Source organism: Cupressus sempervirens, chromosome 5 (assembly GCF_028749045.1).
Source record: "Cupressus sempervirens isolate cs-2001-9-10 chromosome 5, ASM2874904v1, whole genome shotgun sequence".
NCBI classification, from domain to species: domain Eukaryota; kingdom Viridiplantae; phylum Streptophyta; class Pinopsida; order Cupressales; family Cupressaceae; genus Cupressus; species Cupressus sempervirens.
This window is the reverse complement of record NC_143122.1, coordinates 767177655-767191265: the sequence shown is the minus strand read 5'-3', so window position 1 is coordinate 767191265 and position 13611 is coordinate 767177655.

The following is a 13611-nucleotide window of genomic DNA, read 5'->3' as shown; positions in this document are numbered from 1 at the left end:
CAATAGATTTCTTCATTTTTCCTTCAGGTGTGACCTCTACAACATCGTCACCCTCATCTTTGACTTTGACTTATTCTTCATGCATTTCTTTAACTTCCTTGTCTGCTATATTCTCCATAAATTCTCTTGACTCTTTACACATGATACACAAAAGTTTGCAACTGGCAGATTTTAGAATGGAACAAAAAATGAATTCTTCAAAGTGGTAAATATTTTGCTATTTAATTAAACCCTTGATGTTTTAATCATGCATCTACCAGCTTTTTTCAATAAATTTAACATGCATGAGCTTTAAAACCATTCATGCAAGTTTTCATCAAGGTATATCAGCCACAAAATTTGATTCTAATCTACTTTTCAAGGCTCTATTTTACCTGGCTATGGCAATTTTGTCTTTCCTGCTTACCTGCCATGACACATCAGATGCTTCCTGTCAAATTATAATCTCCCATTCTTATGCTAAGTCAAACCTTCAATCTTTGTAGCACTGGAGATACCCCTGATGAATTTCTACATTCACTCAGAGATGCTTCAACATACCCTAATTGTAAGAATGTAATGATATCTTTGCACTTTATTGAAAATCCCTTTTACGTTCTTACGGTGCCCTTTACCCCGTATGACCTCAAACCTTTTCACTTGATACTTCCATTCTCACGATTCAACTATTCCTCATATGAGCGTAAAATTGTTTCTAAGGCTTTCTTTTTACCTTTTATGCTCATACGCACACGTATCAACAAAAACCCTAAAAATCTCATTTATGTTGCTCCCCTTACTTGATTACCCCAGATATTGTAAGACTTCAAAATTCATCCTTCGATCATACATTCTTAGCTTTACCCATAGAATCATAATACCTTTTACCTCTTTTATTTCTCTTTTACGCCCTTACGAGTTGCATTTAGCTCATAACCTCGAAGAGCCTTCTCAGAGGATACCCTACTCTTACATTTACCCTTTCTCATAGAAGCATAAAGCCTTCTCTTCATCTCCTTTATCTACCCTTTTACGCTTATATGCTGAAACTCAACTTGTAACCATGGAGAAAGGATAAAAAGGCTCTTTGTTCATACACTTAGCTTGCAAGCATAATGACATAATGATAAAATTACCCTTTTCAAGTATCAACAACCCAGATTTGATCTCAGAAAATCAAGAAATAACATCGCTGTTGATTTTGTGCACATGTAAAATTTAGACCTTAAGTTGTATGCCACACAGGCTAGGCCCATCTGACATGAATGTCATGTCTTCATTTGATTTGCTTGCACCAGGGCCCATCTGACAACTCAACAGGTCCCACTCGACACTTTTACTACTAAAACATGGCTTTATAGTTGTCCATGAGCTCAAAAAGCATATGCACATAATCACATTTGCACTTTACTTTCATTCTTACAGAATCCTTTTACCCGTTGAACTATAAAACCTTTCATGCACCCTTTTAGATTATGCCTTATAGCATGCTGGGGTATTATGCCCTTATGCTATCCATTGAAGCGTATATGCATAAATCATAACTCAATACCTCTCTGCCCTTTCATTCAACTATTTACTCGTATCCCCATAAAGCAGCATAACACATTACTTTTCAAAATCTTTTACGATTACACACTTAACACCTTCAATGTATGACTAGGAATGCCTTTTCAAACCCTTTGCGCTCACCCACTCAACCCTACATTGTGAGACTGTAAAAGGGGAAATTTTAAGTGCTCTACAAATCTTCTCAAAAATTTAAAAAGAGACCTAGGGTTTTTCACACTTAGGGTATTTTAATGGATGAGCTGAGAGACAAACCTGGAGAATTTAAAAGGAAAGGACAATACATGAAATAGGGCATGACTAGGGCAACCTAAAAATTTGAAAAATATGAGGAATGAAAACCCTAATCTACTTAATTCAAAGACTTAAATGATTTTTCATCCAAATTTTAAAAATTTTTCTATACTGTGAAAAATCAGACCAACAAATAGTAAAAAGTTATTTTACTTTTTCTCTTCCTTGATGCTTCAACAACTTCACATTTGTTTCTATAATAAGATGTAAATATATGAGAATTGTTTTGTGCTTTTGATAGTCTTTGAATGTAGGAATTTCATTCCATTTAAGCATGTATGTCTACAACCATGTTCTAGCAACAACAATTGAACCAGTAGGATATGTGAATCCATTATCATCTGTGATCGGTTGTGCAAGCTTTTTTTTACCTCTTACATAATGTGATGACCAATAATATAATTTCTCATCATTCCCCTATAGTGCAACCAATGCAAAGACATGTCTTGCGTGAAGAAGATCTGATATATGGTTATGCTCAAGTGAACTTTCCATGTCATCATTTTTGATAGAGGGTATGATAGACAATGGAGTAAGATAATGTAGAGCCCATATGTCCACCCACTCATTTAACTCACAGTGATCTCAATCACACTGAAAAAAATTAGGACAAAAGCAAGCCAATTGTTGTGTCCAAATGGTCCATGCACTAGAATTAGAGCTCCAGAATGAATGCATTTTTGATGAGTCTCTAATAGTAGCACAATCTAATCTATCATCTACGGACCCTTCCCCAACCAACCAAAAGAACATGCATACTACTGAATCAAGACTGCCCCCTTGTGATAATGTTGAACTACACCAATCAACAATGCTATGATCATCAAGAAGTTGTGCTCGTGAAATCTTTAATTGCTCCTTAACTAGTTCTCTCTTCACACATGCCCCTGTTCTTTCATGTTCCCTTTTCCCATGGCCGAACTCAAAAAAAATTCAAATATGAGGCACCCCACTCTCTATGTGCATCCTACACAACCAATAAACATACGAGCATTCTTGAATTGACCTATGCAATTATCTGACCAATTGATATGTCTTTCCATAGCAATGTCATGCTCCTATAATAAATCAAGATAATTGTAAAAACAATGTTGCACAAACTCATGAGAGTGAGATCTATCATCATCATGTTAAAATGAAACTCTCTAATAATCTTCCAATTATCTTTTGCACTATTAGGGGCATGTCTATATGTTATATGGACAAAAATAGCAATCTTAATGGAGTTGTAATACTAAGATTGTATCTCATTTTGGGGCTGCAATATGTAGTTCTTTGCAAAGTCAAGAACTGATATAATAGTGCCAATGGGAAAAGTATCCTTACACATTCTCAATTTCTGATCCAACCACTGAGACCTATGACTATCCATCTTGAAATCTAAAATAAAACTAGCCACATTGATTTCTTTTGCAACCAATTCACATCTAGATCCCTCACCTCCCACTCTTCAATGTGTATTTCACTATTTCATATACCATTTTTTTTTAGTATTGTCCTTCCAAGATCTTATTTGCACCCCTTCATGAAAAAATGTGTCAAACTTGGATAAGCTGCTATATTTTGAACACTTCTCAATTAAGCAAGTGTTTCTATAAAAGAAACAACCATTAACTCTACGACATAAAAATTGATCTAGCAAGCCTCCTGATGATTTTGGAAGCTCACTAGCACCACAAATCTCCAACATTTCTTTACTATACAAAGTAGAGCATATGGAGTTTAATAATTCATGGTGCATAGAAAACTCCACATGATATTTGAAACATGTATTTTAGATTTTAAGTGGTACACAATAAAATGGCTTCAAAGATTCAAAAGCCCTTTGTGATATATGCAATCTTGGATGGCTCTTTCTAAATTCTTTGAACAACATAGTTTGAATTACCTCCAAATAATGTTTAGGATGTAGCATGTAGCCTCTAATGCCAATTCTCAACTTCAACACATCTTTAGCATTGGGTGATACTCTTGAGCTAGAATGTGAAAATTATGTAATATCTTGCTTCAAATCATCGGATAGCTTCTTATCAAAATGTGGAAGTCTCCCACTAAAGCCCATGTTTCATTTTGAAGAGGGTCATCAATTCTCTCTCATCTACTAAGTGCTCTTCTCAAAGTAGTATGATTTAGGTTCAAGCCAATACAAGTTTGTCTCATATATCTACCCTTTCTCAAATGATGACTTACCAAAGAGGTTGTAATAACCCTTCGAGCAACTATCTTATCCTTCTCCCTGCTATTTTTCCCAATTCTATTATGAACACTGAAAATATTCTTTAGAATAATGGCATTTCTTTCCAAATTTTTATTGACAAGAATCTTCAATTTGAGAAGCATACGCCTCATCTTTTACATCTTTAATAAGTGCATAAAAAGTTGACATTTCTCCACCACTGCCTTGTTGTTGGAAAACATCTTATATAGTCTTGAATCCCATAACAAAATGGCTCTTTGTGAATTTTTTCCTTCCAAAGTGGTAATAATCATTTCATCAAATTCAATTATCCATTTTGGTGTTCTAGCACCTTCATGTCAATTATAATTAGGACATATGTAACATTCCTCTGCATTTTCATTGTCGACATGGTCAATCATGGTATTTACATAATGAATTAGTAAATTTTCATCCTCCAAATTTTCAATCCTGGCATTATCATTATCAATTGGTACAATTTCATTCCCCAACTGTACATATTTATTATCTGACTCTATGATTCACCACTAATCAATATATCATCAACTTGATTCATCTTTAACATACCTTGTCTCTTCCATTAGTGATTGATCTTGTCCCTTTCCCTATATGTTGCAATGTCTTCATTCGATACCTTCCTTTTGTGTTTAGCCTTTTGACAACTACTGCTCCCCATTCAGATAACTATATTGGACACCTAATCATACATTATAGAAACTTTTCAATCGTATGATCCCTAAGCAATCATTTTTCTCCAAACCCATGAAATGGCCCCAAAAAAATGGGATTGTCAGGTTTGCACTATAGAGAATATTTTGGAAAAGGTATGCTAGTATTTCAAGTACCGAATCTGATATTAGGTATCTGGTTCAAGATCAGATACCCGATTTGATATCAACTGCCCAAAATGGTCACCCAATTTTTGGAGGGAAGTCAAAATTTGGCAAGTGTGGGCAATGTGAACGAAATTGTTTATTATCATATATTATTACTAAATATAATATAGTAATATATAATAATAATAATAATTAAATATAATATAGTAATATAATTATTATTATGATTATTAAATATAATATAGTAATATATATGATTATTATTATTAAATATAATATATTAATACATATGATTATTATTATTATATAGTCATTTATTATAATAATAATTATATTTTATAATCATATATTATGATTATTAGTATAATTAATATATAGTCATATATTAAAATTATTATATAATATAGTAATTGATTATTATTATTATATAATATAGTTATGTACGGTGAGATGTCCACAAAGATTCTCAAATTTTTTAGTGATTTTCTTATGTGGCAAAATAAAGGCAACAACGAATGATGGTAAAGTTTTTTGATACAAATCACATATGTCCCTAGGGATCCTATGACCCTTTTGACGCATTTCATGACAACATATGTCCCTAGGGGTCTTAGGACCCATAGTGACCTATTTGGTTTGTTTGAATGGGTTGAAAGGGGTCATAGAACAATTTATTTTTTGGATTCTTAGGATTCTCGTGCAAAACAAGATCACCCATTGAAAACTCTCTAGGGAAAAATTTCTTGTCATAAGTTTTAGACAATCTTTTCTGATAAAATCTCATGTGATCAAAAGTAGTTTTTCTCTTCTCATCAAGTAACTCAAGTTCTTGTAATCTCATAACTCTGTAATCTTCATTTGTCACTAATCTGTTAAGAGTAACTCTTAATGATGGAATGTCATCCTCTAAAGGCCCAATTTTGTAAATATGAATAACATCCTTGCTGGCAACCATAGAATCAGAGCCTATCAAGTTCCTCTCAATTTCTCTTCAATCATAAAGCTATCTAATAATTGGAGAATCTAGCTCATGAGAAATATGTGAGCTTGAAATCTCATTAATTGTACTGGGTTGAGAATCATAAGCATGAATCACATCAATACCTAAATCAACTATAGAAGGCTCTAAAGATAAATCCAATTCATACTTATTTGAATATGCTCTTTCATCATTATTTTGTATGTCTGAATCATTTTGAATTTTTGAAGAAGAAGCTTCATTAACTGAACCATGTCCATCTCCCCAAAGAAGATTAGTAAAAGGGATCAAATCATAACATATATCTTGTTGATCAAGTGTATACACTTCCTCATCATCATCATCATAAACATAAAAGATGGGTCCATCATCATTTTCTTCTTTGTAAATCCAATCTCTAACAACACTTCCTTCTTCCACTTCTTCCATAGGAAGTAAAGGTTCAACCAAAGAAATAATCTCACATCCCTCCATTTCACTATTAAGTGTCTTATATTCTTTCATACATTCTACAGATTCTTCAACTATCTCATCTGAAACTCTATCCAAAGGCATATGTGATTCTGCTGAAATATTATTGATAGCCAAAGTATTAACTTTTGAAATACACATCCCAATTTCATTATGTGCACATGTAACACAATGATGATATGTGGAAGGAACAACTTTCATTTCATCTATCCAAGGTCTACCCAATAAAATGTTATAAGAAAGGGTACTAGTATCAACCACATGAAATAGAATATCTCTCTCAACTAACTCAATCCAAATAGGTAAAACAACCAATCCTTTCGATTGTTTTTCACTACCATCAAAAGCTCTAATAGTAACCTTTTGTCTAGTATCAATATCTTGTTCTAAATATCCCAACTTTTCAAGTATGTTGAAAGGACAAATATTCAACCGGATACCCCCATCTATCAACACACATCTAACAAGAGTTTTGTGAATCATGAATTCAATATGTAAGGCAAGATTATGTGGATAATTCAAATCCTTATCATTTTCCTTAATTGTAACCATGTTGATAACATTATCTGCATTAGAATATCCATAATTTTGATTAGAATAAATATGATTCACTTGAGCTTTCCCATTCTTAGATGATTCAACCCTTCCATGCTTAGGAAATGTATCCTTATAAGCTTGATGATAATTATTAGTAACATTACTAGCACCATCAATTACTAACTTTCCTTTATTAATCAAATTATGAATATTGTGTTTTAACCTTTGACAATTTCTTTTAGTATGACTAGTTTTTCTTTGATGATATTTGTTAGAATTCTTTAGAATAACTGGGGGGGGGGGGGGGGGGAGGTGTGAATCAGTTATTCAAGGTCCAAAATTCCCTTTTAATACCTTTTTACTACTTTTAATGAATCCATACACATGACACAATGATTTACGTGGAAACCCAACTTGGGAAAAACCACCAGTAACATGGTACTTGATTCTCACTCTTCTGAAGTGATGCCCTATTAAAAGCCTGCCCTATTAAAGGCTTACAACACACTGTTAAATGTGACCTTGTTAGAGGATTTCACCAAACTATTAGGAATGGGCCCGGTTAAAGGTCTTTAGAACATTCTCTTGGAATGTCACCCGGCTAAAGGATTTATCCAATGGCTATTAAACCAACCTAAGTCCATAGGGTTTAAACTTACTGTTACAATTGCTAGAAAGTAACGATAATGGTCTTTTGATTTGATATAACTTACAATATACTTTGCAAATTTCAGATCACACTTTCAGTTCAATCCTTATGCTTGGCTTCCATCACTTCAGCTCTGTCTGCTTGTCTTCCTCTCAAGCTTCGTCTCCTTGAGTCTTCACTCTCATTCTGTCAATACAATTATCCTTGTGGTCGCCTATCCAAACATAGTTTCTATGCTTTTCTTCTCCTTAGCACCTTCTACAGTACTTCATGCTTTTATGCTTGAGCACTTCTCTCTCTCAATTTTTTTCATTAACTTATGTCTCCTTAAATAGAAAACTGATTTTCCTTTGCCGCTCAATTCTCCCTCTCCAATTTTAGGGTTTCAAAATGGATTAGGTAGGATACAATGTATCTACCCCATATCTTGTTCTCTTCATTAGTTGTATCCTTAAAAATGTTCTACATGGTGTTCTGTGCCACTAGCTCATCATTCTTATCTTCCTTTTAATTTACAAATTTCTAGATAATGACCTTGTCGCCTTAGATTTGGTGAATCTTCGATTTCCAAAATAATGCAGTAACTCAGCATTATTGAGTTACTGGTGCTCGACACCTCTGTGTTACTTGGCACCTATACCTGCTTGGCATCTGAACTTGCTCGACATCTAAAGTGTGCTTGGCATCTGAAGTTTACTTGGCATCTGAAGTTTACTCGGCATCTGAAGTTTACTCGGTATTAACTAGGAATTTGCTTGGCTCTTACTAGCTTTCTCTGCTCCTTCTCTCTAATGAACTTAGTTGAGCTTTACAAAAGACTTAGCTAAAACCTTAAATCTTTGATATGTTTCAGTGTGCCCATTCTTTGTATCTTATAGTATGTCATCAAATACACTTTTTCATCAATGGCTTAGCTGATCCTTGTACTTCATTACAACATCATAACTTCAACCTTTCTCTAAGTGTTCTAGTTACATCTTATTGATTTCCTCCTCCTTGACAATCAACTAATTGATAGTATTTGGATCACTAACGCATTTTTCATTCCTGCAAGTAGCAAGTTTGACATCAATGACAAAATAATGATTGAGGACATTCTTTACCAGTTCCATATATTATTCCAACAACTCTTCTTATGATCATTTCAATCATTTCCAACAATATTTACAATAGGCATTATCATCCCAACACGAACCCTTCACAAGAGGTGGTTTCCAATTCTCAATCAAAGTTAATAGCTTGCCATCAACCAACTCTTCCAAAACATCCTCATAAGGTTTATCAATCTTTGTAAAATTTCTTCTCTCTTGAGGATTTCTATAATTTTATCTAGAATTATCTCTAGAATTATCTCTATTATTTTGCTGAGAAGATGCTTGAAGTTTCATAACATGAACACTATCTAATAACTTGTAAACTACTCGATCATCAGACTTAGGTGCATCAACTATACCATCATTAACCACACATTGATTCCCTTTATAAGAAGTACTCATATTCTTATTTCCATTGTTGTTATTATTCTTGTTACTATTATGCTTGATAATTCCTTGATTTTTCAAAACATCTTCAATACGAAAAGTTGTTTCTACCATATTATGAAAAGTCTCAAACACCCATTTGCCAATTTCATTTATCAATTTAGGAATCAAATTACTCACAAGTATATCAATTTTCTCTTTTTCTAGAATTTCTCTAGAGTAATGAGAACATAACTTTCTCCATCTTTTCAAAAAGGTAACAAAGGGTTCTCCTTGATCATCTTTGAGGTTGCATAAATCCAACATAGAAATTGGTTTTTGAACATTGTTAGAGAAGTGTTGAATACATTTTTGAACAAGGTCCTCAAAATTCTTAAGTGGGGGAGTAATCTTAGTGAACCATTCCATAGCTTTACCCTTTAAACTCCTAGGGAACAATATCATAAGATAAAAATCTTTATGTGCAAATTCCAAGCTCAAAACATTAAACTGTCTCACTTCATCAGTAGGGTCTCCATTCCCATCATACTTATCATAATGAGAAAATTTTGTTTTCTTAGGGAATTCAACCTCTAGAATATCCTCTCAAAAGGTAGAGGACAAACACTTTGTAGAGAAAATGGATTCTTAGGTGTAATTTTATCCATTAATAACATATTTTTCTCAATTTGTTCTTGAAATGAAGGATTTTGTCTCTTGATATTCTTATTCACATCAAAATAATAAGGTAGCTTGAACACCTTTTTTGATTAAATCGATGAAGTATTTATCCTTATTAATATAAATGTATTGATCCATGTTCTTGTGAAATTCTGGGTCTTTCTCTAATAAATCATAATCCACACCAAAACCATGTGTAGTAAATTGAGGGTGTTGCTGTGAATTCCTTGGAGAAGACATTTGCCTTTACTGATATCTAGGAAGACAAGATGGTTGTCTCCTATTTCCCTTAGATGATTGTGAATGTGACATATGTCTAGTAATTCTTAGAGGAGAAGGAGGTAGAGAACCATTACCACCACCAAGCAAAAGTTTCTGACATGCTATTTCATGAGCTCTCTTTTTTGGCTCATGTTTTATGAATGCATCCATGTAAGCTAGTTTTTCTTGTAGAAGATGTCTCTCCTCATCACCTATAGGAGATGTAGGAGGTGGATAAACATTACCTGTCTAAGAAAAAATATCATTAACCATTTTTTGAGCCATAACTTTAGCCATTTTTCTAGCTTGGGCTTCCGTATACTTACTTGCTTTACTAAACTAACCATTAGGGGTTCTTGGAGTTTTGTTGAGAAATTCTTGAGATCTTACCAAACTTTCATTTATTTTTTGTGCTAATTGTTTCTCTTGCTTCTCCAAGTATGCTATCTTTTCCAATTCATCTTGTCTGATTTTATCACCATTGGATGAGAAGATTTAGGTGATAATCTAGGAGGAGCAAGAAATGGAGAGTAGTGCTGATTTCCTCCAAAAAAATCATTTATTGAGGTAGTTCCATCAATACCTTCACGAGTTATGAAAGATCCCAAAGGTTCAACCCCATTTTGCCTCAATAATCTATCATTTATCATGTCATCCATGCTTTTATCTTTGCTTCCAGTGAATAACATGTCTTGCTCAAAAAGTGAGGAGGGCCTAGGTATGTTCAATTTGCTAAGATTGCTAGGAAGAGTAAACTCAATTTCCATTTTCCCCTTAGGTGTTTGATCAAATATAGGTTCTTTTCCTTTATGTTTTTGATGAGTTGGAACTAAGGGTAATTGACCAAAGTGAACTTGAGGTTGTTTACTTTGACTCACTTGAAACCTAGTCGCCAATTCTCAATCAAAGTTAATAGCTTTCTATCAACCAACTCTTTCAAAACATCCTCATAAGGTCTACCAAAATTTGTAAAATTTCTTCTCTCATCAAGATTTCTATAACTATATCTAAAATTATCTCTAGAATTTTCTCTATTATTTTGCTGAGAAGATTCTTGAAGTTTCATAGCATGAACACTATCTAATAACTTGTAAACTGCTTGGTCATCAAACTTAGGTGCATCAACTATACCATCATTAAACACACATTGATTTCCTTTATAAGAAGTACTCCTATTCTTATTTCCATTGTTTTTATTATTCTTATTGCTATTATGCTTGATAATTCCTTGATTTTTCAAAACATCTTCAATACGAAAAGCTGTTTCTACCATATTATGAAAAGTCTCAAACACTCATTTGCCAATTTCATTTCTCAATTTAGGAATCAAATTACTCACAAGTATATCAATTTTCCCTTTTTCTAGAATTCCTCTAGAATAATGAGAACACAATTTTGTCCTTGTTTGCGAAAAGGTAACAAAGGGTTCTCCTTGATCTTGTTTGAGGTTGCATAAATCCAACATTGAAACTAGTTTTTGAACATTGTAAGAGAAGTGTTGAATAAATTTTTGAACAATGTCCTCAAAATTTTAAGTGGGAGAGTAATCTTAGTGAACCATTCCACAGCTTGGCCCTTTAAACTCCTAGGGAACAATCTCATAAGATAAGAATCTTTATGTGCAAATTCCAAGCTCAAAACATTAAACTATCTCACATGATCACTAGGGTCTCCATTCCCATCATACTTATCATAATGAGAAAATTATATTTTCTTAGGGAATTCAACCTCTAGAATACTCCTCTCAAAAGGTAGAGGAAAAACACTTTATAGAGAAAATGGATTCTTACGTGTTAATCCAAGGATGAAATCAAAGAATCCCAAATAAAACTTTCTCCACTAGGGAAATCTCTAACTTTGCATGTTTTGATGTTGGTGACAAGATAAGATAAGACTGACTAACTCAAAGATCCAAAGTGACAACAAGTTTAGATGCTCAAGATTAGGTCCACAATGGTCAAAACAACTCAAGAATGACAAAAAAATGGTTACCCTAGAGTCCAAATGATGAATGATGAATTGTCCTTTTTTAACCAAGATCAATTTTAGATTTATAAATAATAATTAGGCACATAGAACAACAATTAGGGATTTCAAGAAAACATCTACAAGCAATGGGCAAGGGACAAAGAAACCTTGTGCATGAAAAAGAATAATGTTGTAGTATGAATCTAATCCCTAGAACCACTCTTGTGTATGTTCTCAAAATATTTTTCAATCATGCATGTAGTCCTAGAAATTTTTTTTTGAAAGCACTAAGGTTCTTAGTAATGGTCAACTCTATAGCTTTTGCAATCTAGAGTGGGCAAAATCCAATCTCGGCACAACCCAACAAAAGACTACATCCATGGAGAATTTTCCCACAAGGACATTTATATAGCAGTTGCTACTACCATGTTAAAAATTTCTATTACCACTTGAGGTTCCATCCACGTGGTTGACCCAAAAAAGGGAGTGTCCACTATGGCTAACCCTCTCTAACAAAGGAAGACTCACAAAGTTATACCATAAGGGGACTTGGTTTGGATTCAAGAGTTCCAAGTTTCTAATGTGCCTAGAAGGGAACATAGCATACTTCTCTAACCTCTTTACCTCACCCAAACATAGCAAACAAGATTATTTGACACACTAATTCAAAATCACCTCACCAAATTTTTGGAAATGCCAACAACAAATACCACCAATATCTAAAGAGAAAGTACCAATAGATGTTGAGGACAAATCCAAGCATAATAGTGAGACAATGAAAAATATCCTTTCCTACCAACAAGGGGATCCATCATCAAGAGGAGCTTTGCATGTAAAGCAAGTAAATGAAGCTTAGTCCCACAAGATTTCCAAATAGTGTTCATAGGGTCTAATTACTATGTGAAACATATATGCGTGAAAGCAAATCTAGATCCAATTTTAGAGCACCAAATGAAGTGTGAATCTATGAAAGCATGTAAAAGCACTCAAGCCAAGCATATGAAATGTTCATTTTAGTTCCAAATCCAAATGTTATAGAGATCCAAAAAATACTTGATAATCCTTTCCACACATCTTTTCTCTATTGTACCTTTTGTTTACACTTGAATGTTTTCTTGCAACGAACAAAGCAATAAGAAAAACAAGCAAACACAAGATATGCAATATATATCCAACTTATGCATAACTAGGGTTAGATATAAAAATCTAATTTTTAAGAGTGATAATAGCTAGCAAATAATTCAAATGAAATATCACATCATGCATTGATCCATGTGAAAATTAAATGCAAACTATTCATTAAATGCCTTTTTTTTAATATTGATTTTTTGACCTAGTCAACAAGATCGGACCTATATGATATGAATTTGGATCCAAAACCCTAAAAGTAGAAAAGTGACCCCTACCAAAAATCAAAGATCTTTCCAAAAGTGTCAGAATTTTGAAAAAATCTTTTCATTAGCGCCCTAGAGAGATATTTTTTCAAAATAGATCAATTTTTGCAAATCTAATTATTGAGCCTTAATATGATCTCTAAAATCAAAACAGAAAGAACCATCCTTATTTAGAATTTAGAAACCTTTCCAAAAATGTAGATTTTTCCAAAAATGTGCTAATTTGCATTTTAAAATAATTTTTCATGAAAAATCAAGCAACAATTATAAAAAATTGAAAATACCTTGAAAAAAATATGAAAATTTCACTGAAGCTTCTCTGATATGTCGCCAACC